This window comes from Mauremys mutica, chromosome 4, assembly GCF_020497125.1.
Source record: "Mauremys mutica isolate MM-2020 ecotype Southern chromosome 4, ASM2049712v1, whole genome shotgun sequence".
Lineage (NCBI taxonomy): Eukaryota > Metazoa > Chordata > Testudines > Geoemydidae > Mauremys > Mauremys mutica.
In genome coordinates, this window is record NC_059075.1 from 101,124,195 (window position 1) to 101,142,698 (window position 18,504).

Below are 18,504 nucleotides of genomic sequence, written 5' to 3' on the forward strand. Positions count from 1 at the left end.
CCTGGTTCAATGCGTGGCCCCCGCTGCCATATTTACTGCCTGGCATTCAGCAAGTGTTGAATACAGAATTAATTCCCTCGTGAGCTTTTCGGGAGCACTCGTCACTGTGCTAGCTGCAGGCCTCGCAGACATGAGTGAATTTATCTTCACACCACCCTCTTATGCAGTGAGGCATCCTTATGTCTATATCACAGATGGGAAATTGAGGAACAAAGAGATTAGAGCCAAAATTATCATTGTCCATCAATTTCAGGAATCCAATTTCAGGAACGTGAAGTCCATTTTTCAGAGTACTTAGCATTTTTACCACGCTATATGTTCAAAACAGGGTCATCAATAGGGTTGGAACCTTTCCATTAATGACACAAACCACTATCACTAGGGCTAATGGAGTAACTGCTACTAGTAGCAGGCTATTATCCACTGTGTAGACCAACCACAAGAGGGAAAGGACACTTTGTTACTGGGTTTCATAGCTCTTTATGAGGAGAGGAATGTTGAGACTCAGGAATCCTGGGTTCTATTTCAGTGTCTGGTAATGATTTCAGACTCTTCTTTCACTGTCCCTCCACAGGTCCCCTCTTCCCCTATCATGTACCCTGCCAGCCTGACTCTGCCACTCCCTTTGCCCTGTGTGTAGCCCCACAGTCTGTTTCTGCACCATGTCCTCCCCTACCCCATCCCACTGCCACAGCTTGTCTCTGCCCACCCCATCCTTCCACTGCATTCCAGTCATTTATCTTTATCATTCTTCCAGTTAACTGCAATCGGAGCAGTAGGAACACAGGACAGAGTTTCCCTGCTCTCAGTTTCTGTTCCCCAGGCTGTTTGGCTGCTAGGAGGAGCAATTGCAGAAAAAGTTCTGTTTAGCCCCTGGAGCCCTCCACTGGAGCATGCCCAATACAAATGGAATTTTCAGAAAATTTAGCACATGCATGCTGATTTTATTCAGAAGCTTAAAACTGGAGGCATGCCAAAAAGTACAAACACCAAAACCACCATATCCAAGTTTGACAAAGTTATCAGCAACTGAAACCAGGATCTTACAATGGAAACACTATGTATAGGGATTGCTACTAGCTCTCTCTACAATAGGGCAGGATCTCACCAGACCACCCTACAGTGACTCTATTATCCCTTTTTCAAATTATTTCATTTGAACACTAGTATGAGTCCTTTCACTGAAAAAGAAAACTGTTTACATTTGCTTTTTCATACTGAAAAGATAGATATTATACCAAGTGACAGACCAAGCACTAGCTGAAATTTATGGGACTGTATAGATAAGTCCATTCTCCAGCAGCATAAAAGCCACTGTAAAGAGCTTTTAAATATAGACATGTCCCAAAATTAGGGATAACAGAGATGTGTATTGTGACCAATCAAAATATATATACAGTCTGGAAGATACCCCTAGGAGAACAGTCAGATCAGAGTTCTACATTTAGATGTTTTTTCATCCAGTTGATGGAAGATTGCTAGTAATTTCCCCCTCTCCCTCCCTCCTGGAATGCTTGTGGGATGAATGGGCTGCTTGAGCAGCTGGAAGAACAGAAGAGCTCCTAGGTAGACAAGGTGTCTGGGACTCTGATTAGGCAGCGATCACATGCCCAATGCATGGACAGTGTCCGAGGTGAAGTGTGACCAACCAGGTGCGGCCAAGTCATCTTTAGTTGCAGGCCATGAGGCGCACATCCTTAAAACGGGAGGGGCACATGTGCTCAGGAGTTTGTACCTCCCAAGATTGTACTTCCCATGACGGCCCTTCGCCTGGACTGCCTGGCCAGTGGTTTGCCATGTTGTATTCCATTGTGCTTCATTGCACCGTCCATCGCTGCACTGTAGGACACTTACCTTGAAGGATCCTGACATCTTCAGTGCTGTGCCTGACCTGGGAGCATGAATATGCGAGTGTGAGTGTGAACTCCACCCCCCCCACACACACCCACCTTCTTTTGAGCTTAGCTTTCAGTATAATAAACATGCTGCTTTCTGCCAAACTCTGGTGGGTCATTAGTCCTCCCTAACTTACTAGCTGGCCCAATTTTGGGTAACACAGATGAATTAGTTATAATGTGCAGTATTATATTGAAATGGAAAGTCTATTCATCAGTGGTAGATGTCTTAGAATGACCATCTCACTGTGCTGCCGCTGGATAGTTCACCTCACTGGTCTAAAGTTACTCAGAAAGCAAACATCTCTATGTTTCCCTTTCTTTTTTAGCTTTCCTATTTCACTTTCCATCCTTTCATTTGTTTTTCTTGCTTGTATACCAGTTAAACTTTGTGAGATGATATTTACATCATTCCACAGAAATAGTCTTGATTTCTTCATGATTGGTAGTTAGGATTAAAAGGTGATAACATTTAAAGTAAACTGCACTCCCCATTAAAAAAAAAATACAAAAAACTGCTAAGGCAAAGACTTGTAAGTTTTACGATTCTTGGTACTTATGTTCTGTCTGTTCTGGTAATCAAATCAAACTTCATAAACAAAGCAATATTTTGCCAAACACAAGGTACTGAAAATACATATAAAAACAAAGATGGAAAATGTCAGATATTTTGTTATGAATAACATTTAAAGTCAGATACAAAGCTTCCCCCCCCCCCCAATAACAAATAGGGTTCTGTTGTGCTAGGTTCTAGACAAGCTCTGGAGGATTTACAGTTTAAGACTCTGATCCTGCAAACACAACCAGGACTAACTTTACATATGGAAGTAGCCAACTTGAACGCAACACTACTTTCCCATGCATAAAATTGTTCCTGGGCTTTAGTGTTTGCAAGAGGATAGGGATAGGGATATAAACACACAAGCAAATGGACATGGTGATGACCAGCAGCTATGTTAATGAATCATCTAATTGTCTTATTTATTTAAATTGGAGGTAGAGGCAGGTAGGATGATGGTGGAATAGCAGAATTTGCAACAGGAAAGGAACAGAGGAAGGCAGTGAGGGGAAGGAGGAGTCATAGTTTATCACCCACAGTGGAACAGTCAGTCAGTCATTGGGCCAGAGAGAGTGAGAGAGATTAGTCCAAGGATTAGGGCATCCAGGTGGAAGACCCCAGGTCTAGCCCGCCCCGCCCCCCCACACCAATGAGTCTGTCATCATTTATCCACAGAGAAACAGCCTAAACAGGAGACACTGAGGGAGCCCCACATCAGAATATCCTAAAGCTCAGTGGTTAGAGCACTCTGGGAGGTGGGATGCCCCTGTTCAAATCCATTCTACACCTCTGGCAGGCAGGGAGCAATTGAACCTGTGTCTCCTACACCCCGACAAGTGCTCTCAACACCAGGTAAAAGTTACACAATGAGCACCACCACCTCCAGCCTTTCTGTGTAAAGCAAGGCAGGCACCTGACTCATTCCCTCAAGAAACAGTTTAGGGCGCCTAAGCCTCCTGAATCCAGGCAGCTTGTTCTGGTTCATGGATCACTAAACAAAGATGGGCACTTCGCTGCAGCCCAGACTTAGGTACCTGTCTCTGAGAGTTGGGCCGGGCTTAGCATATACCCCTTTGATCAACATCTACCAGTTCAGGCAGCTCCCCACCTAGTGTGCTGGCTTTGGGAATCACATTCTTAGGCGCCTGTCTCTTCCCATTCATTGTATAAGGAACCTAGGCACCAAACCCAGATTTGTGGATTGGCATGTTGTTCCTGTGATTTTCTAGAAACCTAAATTTCAGGTGCTGTGATGTTCAGCATATGAACACTTAAGTCCCTTCATAAATCATACACGAAGTACATGAGTAGTCCCATTGACTTTGGGCTACTTATGGGCTTGCAGCTAGGCACATGCTTCTTTATCTTGATGAATCCGGGCCTTATGAAACACTCCCAAAAGTGAATGTTGTGACCCTATAAAGAGTTCTGAATGTTGAGCTTCCTATCCAGGATTCTGCTGCTGATCATAAGACAATGGAATGCAGTCAAGCTAAACTCAGAGTTATAAAACAAGCCCTTTAAAAGTTGTATAATAAAGAGAAAAATTTTTTATAACAATTTGAGTTTCCTTAGAAATCAGAAAGGAAATTCTAAATCAACATGAAATGGACAGTTGGCTTTGCTCTGCATCAGAATTCTGAATTATTTGTTACAGCCATAATAAGAATCCAGAAGCTTTAAAAAGGAAAGGTAGGCCATTACTCCTCAGATGCACTGGTCAGTTTGTATCCAAGTCCTGTAATGTGCATAGCCTAGTTACATTTGCTTTTATATAGAAGCAGCAAAGCTATTATTATGTTCCCAGGTACCGCTATTCATAAACTTTGATACTGATCACTTTTCTGTATTTTGGTGACCATCTACCTGTTCAAGTAAAGTACAGTTGTCCATAATATATACATACACATTACTAGGGGAAAAAAACCAATATTGCTCTAAATCACACAAAATACATCTTTTTCTTAAAAGTACAGGTGACCTGCAAGGGGGAAAAATGAGCTTGTACCCGTTTTTACTGTCTTTACAACGTATAAATGGAGCTTGAAGATTATGTTTTGTTTTTAAATTTCTACCAGTTGTTTACATAAGAAATTCAGGTTGTGTCTGTTCTGAAAGAGTCAATGGCAACTAGAGAACTAGTGAAATGATGATACCACAAGAGAAAAGAGTGAAAGCTTAGCTGAGCAATTAAGCAGGGAAAGAATTTGTAGACAAGACTGTTTAAAACTCTTTGGGTGTATATTTTTTGTTAACACCTACGTAACTTCAATAACTAATGAACATTTGGAGAAAAAGACTTCTTTGTACAGAATTTTACACCTCACTCATTCAACTAGCGTGTGAGATCTTGCAAGCGCTCCAAGACATCCAAGCAATCCTCCAGGAAGCCAGACTTGAATTCTTAATATTTCTAGGGTTAAAAAAAATATTGTTCCATTGGAGTCCATTAGCAGCAAGCACAAGTTAGAGCAGCCCAAGACTGGTCTGGATAGATTGTGCAGGATCCTGTTGGGGTGGGAAAGGTGACCCAAAGGATCAAGGCCATTATACCCATATTTATCTCTAGGTCACTCATGGTCCAAAAAGTCCCTTACGTTTTTTTAAAAAATTATAGTAAATTAAACCAAAGGCCACAAAAAATCTCAGATAATTAAATTATATAGACAGGGTAATCAGGGTTGTGTAGTGAAGGAGACTTATCTAGCTTCTGAGGGCATTCTGCACCAAATAATTAAAAATGCTGTGCCAACAAATAAAAACTCTGCACACAATATTTTAAAATTCTACAAAATTCTGCACATTTTATTTGTCACTGTCATAAACAGATAGTAAGGGTTAAGGTCTCTTTTACCTGTAAAGGGTTAACAAGCTCAGTAACCTGAGGAACACCTGACCAGAGGACCAATCAAAGGACAAGATAATTTCAAATCTCTGTGGAGGGAAGTCTTTGTCTGTGTCCTTTGTTTGGATTGCCGTTCTCTCTTTGGATTTAAGAGAGGCCAGACATATTCTTCAAGTTCTCCAAGGTTTCCTGAAGTATTTTCTTCTATTCAGTATAGTGAGTATTAGAAGGCGGTTTAGTCTTATAATTGATTTCTACATTTGCAATTGTGTGTTTGCTGAAGAAATATCTTTATTTCTGTTTGCTGTTACTTTGATTATTCTGAGAAAGGAGAGGGGGGGGAAGCCTCTCCAGGTTTATAAGTTAAACCCTGTATTTTTGCATCCTGGTAATACAGAGATAGTGTACTTTTTTTTCTTTCTTTAATAAAATCTTTTCTTTTTAGAACTTGATTGATTTCTTCCCTTGTTTGGATTTTCAGGGGAAGGGGAGGGGGAAAAGTGAATCCCTCTTTGTTTGATTCAAGGAGTTTGAATCAAGGTATCTCTCCCAAGGACAAGGGGAGGGGGAAGGAGGTGGGAATGGATTATTTCCCTTTGTGTTAAGATCCAAGGAAGTTGGGATCTGTGTTCCCCAGGGAAAGTTTGGGGGAACAGGGAGTGTACTAGACACTGGAATTTCTAGTTGGTGGCAGCTTTACCAGATCTAATCTAGGATTTTAGTTTAGAGGAGCCTATGCAGGTCCCCATCTTGTGAACGCTAAAGTTCAAAGTGGGGAATAAACCTATGACATGGTGGCAGCGGTGGGATGGTATTAAGAACCAGGAGCCATTGAGAGCTATTCTCTCCCTCGAGAGCAGGGAAGCAGCCGGAGAAAGGAGCGGGGGTAGAGGTAATCAGTTTCTAACAAGGTATTGTTAGAAGGAGTTTTTTCCAGCTGGGCTAAGTTGGAGGTAATAGGTTTTTCTAACAAGGCTTGTTAGAAAGGACCCCTACTGAGAGATCATTAGCAGTTTGCCAGAAACAAGTTACAAAACCAGTTTTTCTGGTTTCTTGTGAGACAGCAACAACAGCTAACACCATTTGCAAATGAAAAGTTATGTTTTCTTTTTATTCAATCGGGAGTAGAAAGGGGTAGGAACTTGTAACCCAAGCAACTGAACCAAGCAACACAGGTAATTCCTTGACTGCAGAGGGGTGTGGCCAGCACCAGAAAGCAGGAAACATGAGTGCCAAGGAAGCATCTAAACTGGAAACAAGACAAAGAGAACTGCAATTAAAAGAAAAGGAATTGCAATTAAAACTCCAGGAGATGGAAATAAAAGAAAAAGCCAGAGAGGCTGACCACAGGAGGGCGTTGGAGCTCCAGAGGGAGGCCCACCAGCAGGCCCTGGAATTAGCAAGGGCTAACCCAAATGTTCCAGCCAACCCTAACAATCCTTCTCCAGGCACTGTTCCCCACCCCAAGACATTTCCCACCTACAGGGCAGGTGATGACACTGAGGCCTTCTTGGAAAATTTTGAAAGAACCTGCCATGGGTACAGTATCCCTGAAAACCAGTACATGAAAGAGCTGAGGCCACGGCTCAGTGGACCCTTAGCAGAAGTGACAGCTGAATTGCCTGTCCAGTACAAGGGCTGGTCAGGAAAGTGGACTTTTGCTGTCTATGACAATTCTTCCATCCCCATGCTACTGGGGGAAGACTTGGCCAACCATGTGGAACTGGCCAAGAGGGGGGGAGTGGTCACCCGCAGCCAGGCCAAACAAGCTTCCACTCCCATCCCTGTTCCTGAGCCGTCCACCAGGGCCCCGTCTGTGTTACCAGAGACCCAGACAGAGGTGGTGGAACCGGATCTCATGCCAACAACTACAACAGCCATAGTACATCCAGTCCCAGAACCGGAACCGGAAGAGCAACCAGCGACAGAACCATTGCCAGCACTGACGCCAGCGCTTGCAAACCCGTCTCCAACCCCATCGCCAGAGGGCGCCAGCGGGCCTGAACTGGCAGAAGCAGCAGACAACCCTACCCAAGAGGCTCAGCCAGAGCCTGAAATATCACCTAGTGCACCAGCGGAGAGCGGTTCACAGTCAACGAAAACAACCTCATCACCTACATCGCTTCCAGAGGAACTAGTGTCTCCAGCCTCAAGGGAACAGTTCCAGACTGAGCAGGAAGCCGATGACAGCCTTAAGAAAGCTTGGGCGGCGGCACGGAGCAACCCACCACCTCTCAACTCGTCTAACCGAAACCGGTTTGTTGAAGAACAAGGACTTTTATATAAGGAGATTCTTTCTGGTGGACACCAGGAAGGCTGGCATCCTCAAAAACAGTTGGTAGTTCCAACTAAGTACCGGGAAAAGCTCTTAAGCTTGGCCCATGATCATCCCAGTGGTCATTCTGGGGTGAACAGAACCAAAGACAGGTTGGGGAAGTCCTTCCACTGGGAGGGGATGGGCAAGGACGTTGCCAAGTATGTCCGGTCAAATGGTTAAAAAGTGTTCTTGACTGTCAAATATCTTGTTGTTTACATACTTAGTAGTATATGTAACAGTGCATGTGTTTTATTAATCTGTTTATTTTTAAAGTTCTAGGAAGAAATCACTGCCAGTGTGGTTCCCTCACTGTCTGCGATTTGGGGGGCGTGTCATAAACAGATAGTAAGGGTTAAGGTCTCTTTTACCTGTAAAGGGTTAACAAGCTCAGTAACCTGAGGAACACCTGACCAGAGGATCAATCAAGGGACAAGATAATTTCAAATCTCTGTGGAGGGAAGTCTTTGTCTGTGTCCTTTGTTTGGATTGCCGTTCTCTCTTTGGATTTAAGAGAGGCCAGACATATTCTTCAAGTTCTCCAAGGTTTCCTGAAGTATTTTCTTCTATTCAGTATAGTGAGTATTAGAAGGCGGTTTAGTCTTATAATTGATTTCTACATTTGCAATTGTGTGTTTGCTGAAGAAATATCTTTATTTCTGTTTGCTGTTACTTTGATTATTCTGAGAAAGGAGAGGGGGGGGAAGCCTCTCCAGGTTTATAAGTTAGACCCTGTATTTTTGCATCCTGGTAATACAGAGATAGTGTACTTTTTTTCTTTCTTTAATAAAATCTTTTCTGTTTAGCACTTGATTGATTTCTTCCCTTGTTTGGATTTTCAGGGGAAGGAGAGGGGGGAAAGTTAATCCCTTTTTGGTTGATTCAAGGAGTTTGAATCAAGGTATCTCTCCCAAGGACAAGGGGAGAGGGAAGGAGGTGGGGGGGACTGGATTATTTCCCTTTGTGTTAAGATCCAAGGAAGTTGGGATCTGTGTTCCCCAGGGAAAGTTTGGGGGAACAGGAAGTGTACTAGACGCTGGAATTTCTAGTTGGTGGCAGCTTTACCAGATCTAAACTAGGATTTTAGTTTAGAGGAGCCTATGCAGGTCCCCATCTTGTGAACGCTAAAGTTCAAAGTGGGGAATAAACCTATGACAGGGTACGTCTACACTACGGGACTATTCCGAATTTGCATAAACCGGTTTTGTAAAACAGATTTTATAAAATCGAGTGCGCGCGGCCACACTAAACACATTAAATCGGTGGTGTGCGTCCATGGTCCGAGGCTAGCGTCGATTTCTGGAGCGTTGCACTGTGGGTAGCTATCCCGTAGCTATCCCATAGTTCCCGCAGCCTCCCCCGCCCCTTGGCATTTCCGGGTTGAGATCCCAGTGCCTGATGGGGCAAAAATCATTTTCGCGGGTGGTTCTGGGTACAGCCTCACCCCTCCCTCCCTCCCTGACAGCGGCAGACAACCGTTTCGCGCCTTTTTTGCTTGGTGAACCGTGCAGACGCCATAGCACAGCAAGCATGGACCCTGCTCAGCTCCATACCGCAATCGTGGATGTTTTAAACACCTCGCGCACTCTCGTGCAGTATATGCTGAACCAGGACCTTCGAACCGAGGCGAGTAAGAGGCGGATACGGCAGCGCGGCGATGACAGTGATGAGGACGTGGACACAGAATTATCTCAAACCACGGGCCCCGGCGCTTTGGAGATCCTGATGGTAATGGGGCAGATTCTATCCATTGAACGCCGATTTTGGGCCCGGGAAACAAGCACTGACTGGTGGGACCGCATTGTGTTGCAGGTGTGGGACGATTCCCAGTGGCTGCGAAACTTTCGCATGCGTAAGGGCACTTTCATGGAACTTTGTGACTTGCTTGCCCCTGCCCTGAAACGCCATAATACCAAGATGAGAGCAGCCCTCACAGTAGAGAAGCGAGTGGCGATAGCCCTGTGGAAGCTTGCAACGCCAGACAGCTACCGGTCAGTCGGGAATCAATTTGGAGTTGGAAAATCTACTGTGGGGGCTGCTGTGATGCAAGTAGCCAAAGCAATCACTAAGCTGCTGCTACGAAAGGTTGTGACTCTGGGAAACGTGCAGGCCATAGTGGATGGCTTTGCTGCAATGGGATTCCCTAACTGTGGGGGGGGCGATAGATGGAACCCATATCCCTATCTTGGCACCGCAGCACCAAGGCACCCAGTACGTAAACCGGAAGGGGTACTTTTCAATGGTGCTGCAAGCACTGGTGGATCACAAGGGACGTTTCACAAACATCCACGCGGGATGGCCAGGGAGGGTTCATGACGCTCGCGTATTCAGAAGCACTACTCTGTTTAAACGGCTGCAGCAAGGGACTTACTTCCCAGACCAGAAAATAACAGTTGGGGATGTTGAAATGCCTGTTGTTATCCTGGGGGACCCAGCCTACCCCTTGATGCCATGGCTCATGAAGCCATACACAGGCAGCCTGGACAGTGGTCAGGATCTGTTCAATTACAGGCTGAGCAAGTGCAGAATGGTGGTGGAATGTGCATTTGGCCGTTTAAAGGCGCGCTGGCGCACATTACTGACTCGCTCAGACCTCAGCCAAACCAATGTCCCCTATGTTATTGCTGCTTGCTGTATTCTCCACAATCTCTGTGAGAGTAAGGGGGAGACCTTTATGGCGGGGTGGGAGGCTGAGGCAAATCACCTGGCCGCTGATTACGCGCAGCCAGACACCAGGGAGATTAGAAGAGCACACCAGGAAGCGGTGCGCATCAGAGAAGCTTTGAAAATGAGCTTCATCAATGGCCAGGGTACAGTGTGACTGCTGTGTTTGTTGATGAACACCCAACCCCCTTGATTGACTCAGTCCCTGTAAGCAACTCCCCCTCCCCCTTCGAGTACAGCTTACTTATGCAAATAAAGTCACTCTCATTTAAAAAGCATGAATTCTTTATTGATTCATTATAAAAAGAGGGAGAGAAGTAAGGGTGTGCTTTGGGAGGAGGAAAGGAGGGATGGAGAAGGCCATTAAAAAAAAAATTCAGAGTAACGACATCCTTCTGGTTGGGCTGTCCACGGGGGTGGAGTGGGCGGGTGCACGGAGCCTCCCCCCACGCGTTCTTACACGTCTGGGTGAGGAGGCTAAGGAACATGGTGAGGGGGGAGGGTGGTTATACAGGGGCTGCAGCGATACTCTGTGATCCTGCTGCCGTTCCTGAAGCTCCACAAGACGCCGGAGCATGTCAGTTTGATCACGCAGCATGTCAGTTTGATCACGCAGCAGCCCCAGAGTTGCATCCCGCCACCGCTGATCTTCCTGCCGCAACCGCTGATTTTCCTGCCGGTCTTCCTGCCGCCACCTCTCATCTCGGTTGTCCCTCCTGTCCTCACGTTCACTGGCCTCTTTCCTGTAATTTGAAACCACGTCCTTCCACTCATTCAGATGACCTCTTTCATTGCGTGTAACTTCCATAATATCCGAGAACATCTCATCTCGCGTCTTCTTTTTCCTCCGCCTTATCTGTGCTAGCCTTTGGGATGGAGGAGGGACGCTTGAAAAATTTGCAGCTGCATGAGGGAGATAAATATTTAGAAAGATACATTTTACAGAACAATGGTTATACTCTTTCACAGTGAAAAGCACTATTCACCTTACATAGCACATGTGATTTCCCTACAAGGTCGCATTTTTCATCTTAATAGTGACTGCTTGCATCTCTGGGGTTACAGATCTCAGACACAGGTCCAGGCATCAGGATTCAGCTTGCATGCGGCCATGGTAAGCCACTGTCTCAGTGATTTACCCCTCCCCCCCCAACGCATGGCTAATACCACGCTAGCTCCCTGCTAATCAACAACCTTCCCCCTCCCCCCCACCCACTGCTTGTCCGGTAGCTTGGGGAAGATCGCCTCGCCGGTGACCAAACAGAAAAGATCATCGGCATTTCACTCCTCCCCTCCCCCCGCTTCGCTACGTGCAGGAAAGTGTTTTTTTTAAGCTGCTGCATTCCACGAACCCAGTAGAAAAATGGCCACCCCCCTTACTTAAATTCCTGATTTTTAACCAGGTTATCCTGAACGATATCACTTTGCTGAGGATAACAGAACAAGATAAAGAGCGGATGCTTCTTGAATGCCAGCAGTCAAGAATGCGATGCGATGCTTTGCCACGCAATGATACCTGATTACTTGCTACATGCATGGCATGGTAAAGTGTCCTACCATGGTGGGCGGAACAAGGATGCCTTGCCCAGAAACCTTCTGCAAAGGCTTCTGGAGTACCTACAGGAGCGCTTCATCGAGATGTCCCTGGAGGATTTCCTCTCAATCCCCGGACATGTTAACAAACTTTTCTAAGTAACTATACTGTCTGCGAATGCATCCCAAGTCCTCTGGGCAAATCAATCATTAAAAAAGGCTTGCTTAAAAAACACTGTTTGCTATTTGCAAAGGTACACTCACCAGAGCTCCCTTCCAGGGCGTCATTCTCTGGAATAGTTGCTTGTGAGGGCTGGGAGCAGGGTAATTCCGTCAGGGTGATAAAAAGCTCCTGGCTGCTGGGGTTCACGGAGTGCTGTGTGCTCTCTGCGAGGTCTTCCTCTTCTTCTTCCTCTTCATCTTCCCCGTCTGCATAATCCTCAGACATGGCAGAGATTACAACCCCCACCTCGGAATCCACGGTCAGGGGTGGGGTACTTGTGGCGCAGCCCCCTAAAATTGCATGCAGCTCATCATAGAAGCGGCATGTTTTTCGACCTGCCCCGGACCTTCCGTTTGCTTCTTTGGTTTTCTGGTAGGCTTGTCTGAGCTCCTTAACTTTCACTCTGCACTGCACGGAGTCCCTGCTGTGGCCTTTATCCGTCATAGCCTTAGAAATTCTTTCAAATACTTTTTCATTTCGTCTTTTGGAACGCAGTTCTGTTAGCACTGAATCATCTCCCCATATAGCGATCAGATCCATTACCTCCCGAGCGGTCCATGCTGGGGCTCTTTTTCGATTCTCAGGAGACTGCATTGTTAACTGTGCTGATGAGCTGTGCGTGGTCACCTGTGCTGATGAGATGAGATCTCCACGCTGGGGAAGCAGGAAATGAATTTCAAAAGTTCGCGGGGCTTTTCCTGTCTACCTGGCCAGTGCATCCGAGTTGAGAATGCTGTCCAGAGCGGTCAGTGGTGCACTGTGGGATAGCTCCCGGAGGCCAATACCGTCGATTGCGGCCACACTAACCCTATTCCGATATGTTAATACCGATATTAGCGCTACTCCTCTCGTTGGGCAGGAGTACAGAAACCGATTTAAAGAGCCATTAAAATCGATATAAGGTGCCTCCTAGTGTGGACGGTTGTGGCGTTAAATTGGTTTTAGGCTCCTAAAACCGATTTAAACGCCTAGTGTAGACCAGGCCACAGTCACATAAATGCGGCGGCTCCAGCATGGCATTGGGGAACACAGACCACTAGGTGCACAGAGGTGGGAGATCATTGTGCAGCTCCCCCGGGACATGTACTCAGCAGTTAAGCTGCACCCAACCCTGACATCGTGCAAGGACCGGGCCTGCCCCAGAAACACCCCAGGGTTTTGCCCCTCCATGCCACACCAGGTGCACCTGGTGTGAGCAGGCAGGCTCAGCAAGGCAGGATCCAAGTGGGGAGGGGCTTAGAGTGGGGGGATCCAGGTGTGGGTTGAGAGGTTTCTGTGTGAGGCAATCTGGGTGTGGGCAGCTCTAGGTGCAGGAGGGATCTGGATGCAGAGGGGCTTGTTGGGAATTGTGGGTGCAACAGTAATGGGACTCTGCAGGGGGGTCCAGGTGAAGGTGGTTGGGGCCCAGTGGGGGTGAGGTCTGGGTGGGGAGGGGGTAGAGCTCAGCAGGGCTCTGGGTGTGGGAGGTCCAGGTGCTGGGGGAGTATGGCTCAGTGAGATGGGGATCCAAGTGCGGCTGGCTGAGGGTCGGTGGGGCGGGTGCAGATGGCTCATCAGGGTGGTCCAGAGGTGGGGGGGGTAGAGCTCGACGGGGGAAGGTGTTCTGAGTATTGGGGGGTGAGGCTCAGTGGGAGGGTCTGGATATGAGGGGGTCTGGATGCACAGCGATTGGGCGGATGGGGGAGCAGCTCCCTGTATAGTGATCCTTCCCCCTGCAGCTGAGGAGCAATGGGTGCAGGAAGCGCAGTGGGAGGATAGTTTGCAGAGCTTCCTGCAGCTAGGGGAGAAATCTGGATATAGCCGTGTGACCTGGCCCAGATGCCATGGAAGGGAAGAGGAATTTGTATCCTCCCCAGCCCAGCCGGGACTAGCAGCTGAGCCCAGTGTAGGGCAGGAGCCACCAGCCGAATCTTTCCCAGTCCCTTTAAATGCATCCAAGTCATTTACCTCTCTGCTGGCTGCCCAGGGCACCCGAAACATACTGATGGGGAGGGTCATATGACCGCTCTCGTGGCTTCCCTTTGCTTCCCTGTCAGAAAGTCATTTTTCTGCAGGGAAGCAAAGAAATCTGCAGGGTACATAAATTCTGTGCATGTGCATTGGCACAGAATTCCTCCAGGAGTATTGTCTGTATGACCCCTGCTTTGTTTGTTGCAGAAGTTGGAAGGTATGTTGTGAATGAGGTAGGGGACTGCAGGATTGTCTTGTGACTAAGGCAGTTGAATGCTCTCCTGGAAAACTGGACTCTATCCCTGCCTCTGCTACTGAGGTCCTGAGTAACAGTAGTCAAGTCACTTAAACTAAAATTGTCAGGGGTGAAAGTAACTCATAGGACTTACCGGTACAGCCGGAGTCCTGGGTGGGGCGGGGTGGCCTCAACCGGAAGAGACGGGGCCTCGAGATTTAAAGGCCCTGGGGCACCAGCTGTGGCTGGGAGACCCAGGGCCTCTAAATCACCCAGGGGGCTCCCAGCTGCAGAGGTGGCTGATAGCCCCCAGGGCGAACTAAAGGGCCCGAGGCTCCAGCCGCTGTGGAGCTCCGGGCCCTTTAAATGCCAGCCCCAGCCCAGCCGCCGGAGCTGCGGGCCGGGATTTAAAGGACTCGGGGCTCCCCGCAGAGCCCTTTAAATCCCCGCTGCAGAAGCCGATGTGGTGCGGCACGGCGTACTGGCTCTTGCCGGTACGCCATAGTGGACCGTACCGGCTTACTTTCACCTCTGCTAATTGTGCATTCCTCATTTTCTGGGTGCCTGACTTGAGACCCTGGGGTCTGATTTGCAGAAGTGCAGAGCACTCACAGCTTTAACTGAAGTCAATGGTGTCATAGAAGAGTAGGACTGGAAGGGACCTCAATAGGTCATGTAGTCGAGTCCCCTGTACTCAAAGCAGGATTAAATAAACATAGAAGACCATCCCTGACAGGTGTTTGTCTAATCTGCTCTTAAAAACCTCCAATGATGGAGATTGCACAACCTCGCTAGGCAATTTGTTCCAGTACTTAACTACCCTGACAGGAAGTTTTTACCAATGTCCAACCTAAACCTCCCTTACCGCAATTTAAGCCCATTGCTTCTTGTCCTATCCTCAGAAGTTAACAAGAACAAGTTTTCTCCCTCCTCCTTGTAACAACCTTTTATGTATTTGAAAATTATGTCCCCCTCTCAGTCTGCTCTTCTCTAGATTAAACAAACCCAGTTTTTTCAATCTTTCCTCACAGGTCATGTTTTCTAGGCCTTTAGCCATTTTTGTTGCTCTTCTCTGGACTCTCTCCAATTTGTCCACATCTTTCCTGAAATGTGGAACCCAGAACTGGAGACAATACTTCAGCTGAGGCCTTCTTGTGTTTTGCTTACAACACTCCTGCTAATACATCCCAGAACGATGGTCGCTGTTTGTGCAACAGTTACAGAGTTGACTCATATTTAGCTTGTGGTCCTCTATGACCCCCAGATCCCTTTACACAGTACTCCTTCCTAGGCAGTCATTTCCCATTTTGTATGGGTGCAACTGACTGTTCCTTGACTTCCTTCCTAAGTGGAGTATTTTGCATTTGTCCTTATTGAATTCTATCCTATTTATTTCAGACCATTTCTCCAGTTTATCCAGATCATTTTGAATTTTAATCCTATCCTCCAAAACACCTGAACCCCTCCCAACTTGGAAGCTGTGCTTTGAACACATAAAATACTATCTATTTCTACATACTCTGAAAAATCAGACATCTCAAATTGGGCCCCCAAAATTAGTGGCTACTTTTGACCTTAATCACTCTGTGCCTCATTTCCCCATCTGATAAATGGGAATAATACCTTCTAATCTGACAGCGTGTTGTGAAAATAAATTCATTAGCGCTCAGATTCTATGGTGACAGCACCACAGAAACACAAGTTGGTCCAATAAAAGATATTACCCCACCCACTTTCTCATGAGGAAATTAATAATTCTGTCTTCAGAGTAGGGTTTGAATAGTGTGCAGGAAATAAGGCATAAGGCCTCACATTGAATGAGGCGAAAATAAAATACACCTCTACCCCAATATAATGCAGTTGTGGGGAGCCAAAAATCCCTACCGTGTTGTAGGTGAAACCCTGTTATATTGGGGTAGCGGTGGCCGGGCTGCAGCTGTGATTTAAAGAGCCCGGGGCTCCGGCTGCGGGGAACCCCAGGCCCTTTAAATCGCTGGCGGAGCCCCGCTGCCGCAGCCCTGGAATAGCAGCAGCAGGGCTCCAGCGGTGATTTAAAGGGCCTGGGGCTCCCCGCAACAGCCGAAGCCCCAGACCCTTTAAAGCGCTGCCGGAGCCTCGCTGTTACTGCGCTATATGCAAACCTGTGTTATATCGGGTCGCGTTATAGTGAGGTAGAGGTGTATTGAATAGCTGCTCATTAGGTGAACACTGTCCCTTCGGTGTGTAGAATGAGGTGGGACCCTGTGGAAAAACAACATATGACTATGTAATTAAAAACTTTATCATAATACATGTACACAAGGAGGCTGAATTAAGGTTGCACAGGCACCTACGACCCAATTTTCAAACATGCTAAACACCTGCACCTCTCACTGCCTTTAGTTGTGGCTGCTGAGCACTTCGGATAATCAGGCTGTAGGTGTTGCAAGTTGAACTCCCTTCCCCCCACCCCCACCCCCGAATCTCCAAGGTATCCAAAATGTTTGGATCCATTTGAATATTTAGGCATGTTATATACGTTATACACAAATATCGCATGTAAAATACTGCAATTTTTGCATCGTTCCTGTAAGCGGTGCTTGGTATCATGTGACCATTTTGCAGGTGTAGAAACAGTTGGAGGGAGTGCTGTGTGTGGACTGTGTACAGAAAGCAGGCTGGTTAACATGAACACACCAAACCATCTTGCAGGAACATAATGCACTAGGAATGCTTAGCTGTAATATTTGACCTTGAAACTCCCTTTGACTTCAATGGGCCCAGGAAGTCACCCTGAATCTTTTAAAATAGGTTTCTAATAATAACAGACCTGTCACCGTTGACTGTTCTAGAAGGTATTTGGCCTTGATAGTCTAAAACTCTTTGTTCAGATTTCCTGGTAGATCCTACTAGCAAATGGCTGGAATAACCTGAGAATATTTGAAGAAGTAAAAATTCACATCAAACAGATTCAGAATAGAATTCACATAGACAAAAAGCTAGAAACATGCCCTTTGAAAGATTCAGCGCTAAAATAGGACATACTACGAACAAATCCATAAATTTGCCATGAAAAATCAGACACTAGCTCTAAAATACATACCCAAAACAAAAGACCCAAACAAAAGACCATTGATTTTAATGTGTTCCTGTTCACTTAGCTGTTATTCATGTACTGCAGTTCTAGGGGTGGGATGTTTGTTTCTATGTTATGCATGTAAGGGTAGTTCTCATGATAGTAACATGGGTGTGATTATGCTACTAGTAGTGTTAAATTTCTGAGCATACCCAGTGTGAACTAGAGCAGTGGTTCTCAATCTTATCAGGACATGTACATGTGGGCTCCCACTCCCCTGGCCCTGGTCTAGCTGGGAACTCCCTCCTATTTAACAATATGGGAACGGCATGGTAGTCACAGCCCCGTGACACCTGTGACTCTTAGCAGAGAACTCTTGTAGTAGAGGTTTCCACACACCTCAGCAGTCTCAGCCTGAATTGAGTACTTGTGTAATTAATAAAGGTTCTGTGCCTTTTCTCCTAACAAATATGACTCATGAGGAGTGTTAGAGTAAGAAGAGCACAGATTCTTCCTCCCGCCTCTGGAGCTCACTCCCTCCCCCTCCCCCTCCCCCTCCCCAATGACTCATCAGGCAGGGGAATATGAAGTGGGAGCAAGAGGAAAGCTAGTGCCTGGCTGAGGAGTTTCTGGGTCTCCCAATGTTTCCTGTTAGTAGGTGGAGTAGTAGCAGCAACTGATGGGGTGGGGAGAAATGGGTGGTTTTAGCCCTCTCTGCAGAAAGATCTGTCCCTGTAGAAAGGAGAACTTTACCACAGGCACACCCCTTCACAGCTGGACATAGCAGACTGTCTTCATCTAATCCCTCCTGCCAATCATCACTCCAGTCCCTGAAGAGGCCTGCCTCATCTCCTGATGCAGTTATGCAGCCAGGTCACATTTAGTCTCATCCCTGATAGAGTAAGGAAAAAGAGTCCAATAAACTCAAATATTGCATTTCACTCCTATCCAGACTGACTCCTCCACAGACTCTTTATCCCATCCTGGGCTCTGGGGGATTGTCCTCCTCTTTTTCTGTGGAGCAACACCTCCCAACACTTTGCCTCCGGAGGCCAAGACCCTGTAGTCCTTCTCTCCCTTGCATCAGGTTTCCACACCACCTTTTTCCAGTGGCTGGAAGGGGAATCCAGGCCCTTCTTCTGCATTCCAATCCAGGGACCCTGTGGCAAACAGCCATGATGTGCTTCCTCACACTCACTACCTCCCTGGACTTCTTCCAACCTTGGCTTTC